This window comes from Octodon degus, unplaced genomic scaffold, assembly GCF_000260255.1.
Source record: "Octodon degus isolate 3935 unplaced genomic scaffold, OctDeg1.0 scaffold00408, whole genome shotgun sequence".
Lineage (NCBI taxonomy): Eukaryota > Metazoa > Chordata > Mammalia > Rodentia > Octodontidae > Octodon > Octodon degus.
Genome location: NW_004524984.1, coordinates 305031 through 311520, shown reverse-complemented (window position 1 = coordinate 311520; position 6490 = coordinate 305031).

Below are 6490 nucleotides of genomic sequence, written 5' to 3'. Positions count from 1 at the left end.
AAGCACTGGGATTACAGGTGAGCACTACTACACCCAGTCTCAGTAACAGGCTCTGCACCCCAGGAGTGGGGCTGGCACAGCACACCTGGGATAGTACCCCTATTATTTATTTTTGATACAGGGTTTTGCTGCACAGTTCAAACTTGTAGTTATCTTCCTGTCTCAGCCTTGCCAGTGCTGGGATTACAGTCTATACCATCACACCCGGTTTCAGGGCTGACATGGTACACCCGGCTGGTCATGCATGTGGTACCAGGGATCAAACTCGAGAATTTGCACTTGCCAGGCAGCAGAGTAGACCACTGAGCTATCTCCTTAGCCCAAGACAACAAATTAGAAAGGTTGAGTGAAAAAGGTAGGTTGACAAAAGAATTAAAATTAGAGATTTCTCAGTATGTTTATTCAGTCCAGAGACAACGAGCACCAAAGCACTCTCATGCACGTTGTGGCCCAAAAGGGCAAACCTGCTAAAATCAGAGCAGTGGAAGACACCACAGAGCAAGGGTGCAGGACAACTGCATCAGCATGCAAGGCCAATCCTCACCATCTACCTAACAGACTGTGTACTTTGGTAATCTGTTAGGTGTTTCTTAACTCAATAATACTGGCATATTAAGATTCCTGGCCACATAATACTACATAAACATGTTTAGATTTATTAGATTTACATGTTCCTTCTATGTTTTCTAGAAACAGGTGAAGCATGAAATCACATTTCAAACAGAAAGAGTGTTGAGGTAGAAAATGTTCAACCTGTAAAATAAGTGAAATGTGACTCAGTGAGAAAATAACAGAAAACTTATTGACTCATGCTTACAGGCTTAGTAGGAAGAGATTTAAAGAATAAACACTCACTTTGGGGTTAATGGCAATAATTGTTTTACACCCAGGTGTCCTGGAATTTTTTTGACTAAATCTGCCTCTTTCAGAACCCAAAATGTGGACTTCATAGTCATGAAATGTGATCGAGTTAAATAGACATCTTAAGTAAACTTAAGTAACTCCTCAAAGATTCTCTGGTATCAATGGAAATTTAGAAAGGTTAGTGAATATATTGATTGCTTCAAGGTCAATTGAATAGTTACAAATAATTGGTTAGATTGGTTCCTTTTATACATTTTCTCTATTTTTGGTAATGGAGTCATATTAGGGATTCGATTTGACCAAACAATGGGTTAATTTCTGTCTGTTTCAGTTCTTTCTCCATCAATACATTGCAGAATATAAACCTGAAAATACTACATGATGCCACTCTGTGCTGCCTGTGCTACTGTGGAGGTGACAGCAATCTGAATGAACACGCTTTTCTCTATCCTACTGCCATCTTCCATATTTCATCATTTCAAAAGTACAGGAGTAGGGCTGGTGAGATAGTTCAATAGGCTAAGCACCTGCTTAGGTAAGCACAGGGACAGGGGTTCAATCACAGGCACCACATGCCATACCTGCCCCGACCCCGGGTACATGGATCTGGCCACAGAGACTGGGCTTGTTGGCACATCCCTGTAATCCCAGCACTTGGGAGGCTGAAACAGGAGGGTCACTAAGAGTCTGAGATGCAGAGTGAGACCCTGTACCAAATACATGAAAAAAAATTAAAGGAGTAGACACAAAATTTCTTCTCAATCTAAGAAGTACCTATGATACCATTTTGAAGTACTCAGTTATAGGACCAGGGAGATGGCTCTGTAGAATAAGTGCTTGCCTGGCAAGTACAAGGGCCCAAGTTCAATCCCCAGCTCCACAAAAAAAAAGAAAAAGAAGAAATACTCAGTTATATTACTCACTCTGTTGTGTGTAGTATTATTATATTTCTTTCTTGTAAATGTCAGTTGCCAGTGTCATTATGCATTATTTTAATGATTATTTTAAGGTTCTTTAACAGTTATGGAAATCCTCAAGTATTTTTTGTTATTTTCATTCGTGAAAAACATCACATACTGAGTATATTCTTCATAATATTGAAAACTCCTTTTAGATATTTGTTTTTTAACATATGCAAATTACTGAAATTTTAATTTCTGGTTCAAGTTACTTTCTCACAACCTGTGTCTATATTATTAGGATAAACATTGTCTCTCCTAATTGGTCATTTTGTTTTAGTCTCTTTTGAGTTACTCAACATTAAAATGTATTTCATTGTAGGTGTATATTCAATAGGAATTTTACCTGAAAATGCTTTAATTTGAAATCCCTTTTACCACTCTATATTGCCTCTTTTGAAATAGTCTGTTACTCCTCAGGAAGACCTAAAGACAGAAATATTATGTGTCTTTGTTTCTCTAATTTTCTCATTGTTTTCCTTTCTTTCTTTCTTTCTTTCTTTCTTTCTTTCTTTCTTTCTTTCTTTCTTTCTTTCTTTCTTTCTTTCTTTTTGTGGTACTGGGAATTGAACTCAGGACTTTGTACTTGCCATGCAAGTACTTACTCTACTGAGCTATCTCGCCAGTCCTTGATTATCTCATTTTTCAATTTGACTCAGACTTGATTATTTCATACTAGTTTAAGTATAAACTTCAGAAAAGGCCAGAAAAATTTGAATATCTGTTTTCCTTCACCACAATCCAGTATTTGTCTTTAAAAAATAGCACTTACTAAGGTAAATGTGCATATTATGTCAATCTAACATATCCTGTTGCATATATTCAGTACATTGAAAACTTATGAAATTAATGTCTTGGGCTTTGTCTATAAATAATGATAGGTCAGGGATAATTCCTTATCCTGGCTTTCTTCTGAGTTCCTGGAAAAAGCCAACACTCAAACATGTCAGTTGGCCTCATTTCACTTGGACATACAAATGGATTAAAATTCTAGTGAATTCCATTTCTGGAGTCTAGATAAAGAAATAGAAAGGATATTTCTCATAAAATACACATAAGGCATGGCATGGTACTTAAAATTACTCATATGTTAAGAGGGAAATTGTTGCAAGTATAAGGGCTTATTCAATTGAACTTAAAGCAGTCAATATACACAATAACCTTTCTAAATTTCCATTGATACCAGAGAATCTTTGGGGCGTTACTTAAGTTTACTTAAGATGCCTAATTAACTCAATCACAATTCATGACTATCAAGTTCACATTCTGGATTTAACTGCTTGTGCTGAACAGTACACTTCCTTTAGCAATAAATACAAATTTTACAAATAGTAATAAATTGGAGAGTATGGCAAAGACACAAAGGCCATTTTATAAATATAAAATTAAATTCTAGAATTGTCACAAATCTCAAATTCTAGTATCTATAAACCAACAAATATAAGAATATAGTAATCTGCATAGAAATATCAATATAGCATTCAATCCATGAACGACTAACTTGTACTTTAGTGAGATATAATATCAAGGTGGCACTATCATTTTCGTTAGAATTTATATTGCGATGCTGTAGGGAAACCTAAGGTAAACAGTGATGAATTTGGGATTGGGTAGGCTTTCCATTGATGCTGGTAATGACTTTTATTCTTGATTGACTACATTTATTAGTAAGCCATTGGAGACTACACAGAAATCAGTAAACCATGTATTTATTTAAATGTATACATTTCAGTAGTTCATATTGTGTCCAGTTTTATGGTAGGGTTCCACAAATGGGCTGTGTACTTTGGCCAAGTTTGTAGAGAGATTTGTGCTGGGTGAAGAAGCTGATCTTGCTCTCTGGAGGTGGGGGCAGGCTCCTTTGCTGCTGGAGTTCTCCCAGGTCCTCTGACATAGAATGGCAGCCCTGCCCACCTGCTTCCATTCTGCGTGTCTGTGTGCCTGACCTCAAAGCCTGTTCACGTAACAAACAACAACTGGCTCACACTTCCACTGCCACTTCAGATGTTTCCGTGTTGCGGGTGCTGCCTGCTGGCCTGCACTCCTGCTGGGGTTGCTCTGGTGGTCCACAAATGCCACTGCATTTCAATTTTCAAATTCATTTTAATTTTACTGAAAATTTTGATTTAATTCAAATATTGATTTATATTTAACTTTGTTTTAATATTTTAGGTTTATGTTTGCTCAACAAAATACATATTTGAAATTAACACAAATTAATAAAATATAATAAAGAGATAAATCAATGTGAGTCATCTTTTTCGTATTTTCTAAACTTAAAAATAACCATAAAATTGAAGTGAATATAATTTTTAGGTTATTTTTTCTGTATCTGTAGCTAATATATCTTATTTTTCCATTTTGATTTCTCCTTTTCCTGCCACTCCATTTAATTCTTCTACCAATTCATAAGTGCTTTGTTTCTATTTTTTCCCATTATTTTTTTTAATGTTTTTATTTATTTATGTGTGTCTGTGTGTGTGGCCAGCTCAGCCTAGCAGGGGGCGGGGCTGTCTGGCATGTGGTGCGGGGGATTGAACCGCGGTCCCTGTGCTTTGCTAAGCTTGTTCTAAGTAGGTGCTTTAGACCACTGAGCCATCTCACCAGCCAGAGAATTCTTTCTTTCTTTCTTTCTTTCTTTCTTTCTTTCTTTCTTTCTTTCTTTCTTTCTTTCTGTCTTTTTTTTTTCTGGAACCAGAGATTGAACTCAGATCCTTGCGTTTGCCAGTCAAGTGCTTATCCTACTGAGCCATCTCCCTGGCCCCTTTTCCCATTATGTTTTAACCTTTTGTCTTCCTTTCTTTCTCCTCTGCCCCCTGCTTTTGTTTCTTTTCTCATTTGAACATTTTCTTCCTACTTCCATCTATCACCCATGTTAGTCTTTATTGGCCATTCAAGTTTCTTGGGTGAGAGAAACAATGCATTATCTACACATCTGTATCCTATTTATTTTACTTGAAATTATGATCACAGAATGTATCTGTTTACCCAAAAAATGTGTCAAGTTTAGGTTATTAAGTATAAGATATAAAACAAAATAATACAAACATAATGATACAAAGCCCATTTAATTAGCATTGTTTCAACTTTTCTTCTTTTCTAATTGGAAATTAAAATTATGCTTAATTTGAAATACAACTTTCTAGAAAAAACTAAAATTGTTTTGCATAGTATGCAAATTTAAGCAAAACTCTAAATTAGAGCTCAGCAGACTAAGCCTGTGCTTTGGCAAGTGCAGAGACCTGAGTTCTGTTCCCAGTCCAGCATGCCAGAGCCAGCCCCACACACAGGGCACATAGAGCAGACGGCCGAGTCCAAGCACTGTAGCACATGCCTGTAATTCCAGTGCTGGGGAGGCTGAAAACAAGAGAATCACTATGAGTCCGAGCTGCATAGTGAGACCCTGTACCAAATACATAAAATGAAAATAAATAAATTTTACACGTACCATATTTTTCTAGCTTTTTTCAACTACAAAAATACATGTTCCTATGTTAAATCCAATGGGATTTTAATCGAGGAATTGCAATCAAAGTGTAACTAAAAAATTTCAAAACTTAATTATGCTTTGCAAAATTATTGCTAAAATATGCAGCGAATCTGATTAAAATAAAAAGCAAATTTATTAAGCTATCTAATAATCTGTATCTAAGATATGTGTTATCTGAAAATATTAATATGAAAATGTGTAATATTGTTTACATTAGTCTGAACCGTATTCTATATACATATCAATTATGGTCTATAGTATGCATAAAATATCATTTAAATGGAATAAGAAACTATAAAAACCACATTTCAATTTGATGAATAATATGCCATACATATTTATATTTGGAATTTTGGAATTATATGCAGCGTCATAATAATAATTGAAAATATTTTGTGCCCATAGGATTGAATAATTAATATTACTTTGGTAGCGTTGCAGTATCTTTTTTGCACCTGTGCTTTCAAATATGTGTATGGAAAATTATTCCTTCAAAATCTCTGAGATTGGGCCAGGGATGTAGTTCAGTGGCATAAGTGCCTGCCTGGAAAATGTAAGGTCCCAAGTTCACTCCGTGGTATCAAATAAGTAAAGAAGCAAATAAATAAATAAACAAACATAAAATATCTGTGAGATTTCTAATGGAATTTTTTTTTTTTTTTTTGCAGTACCACAGATCAAACTCAGGACCTTGTGCTTCCCAGGCAAACACTTATTCCACTGAGCTGTCTCCCTCATCCCTGAATGGATGCTTTTGACCAAATATATCTTTTGCTCAGGAAATGATCTTTTCATAGGTAATAGTATCTTAGCTTAATTGTTCACAAACAAATTTTTATAATTAAAACCTATTGAAAGTTTCATGTTTTTAAAAACTGCTGTTTGTGAAATGATTTGTCAAACTCTAAGAAAAAGATATTTTATTTATAGTTGCCTTGTTTGTTTTTGATCTTTTTTGATTTTACTGTATTTTTTTGGTTGAACTGTTTTTTAGGAGAGGTTTATTATTTATTTTTGGTGCCGAGGACCAAACCCAGGGCTTCCAGCTTCTTAGGCAAGCATTCTACCGCTGAGCCAAATCCCCAGCCCCTGTTTAATTTACAAATATGACACTCAACACAGATTTTTATTCATGTTTGAGATACTGTTGAAATTAAGAATTTTGGAAGAGTATTTT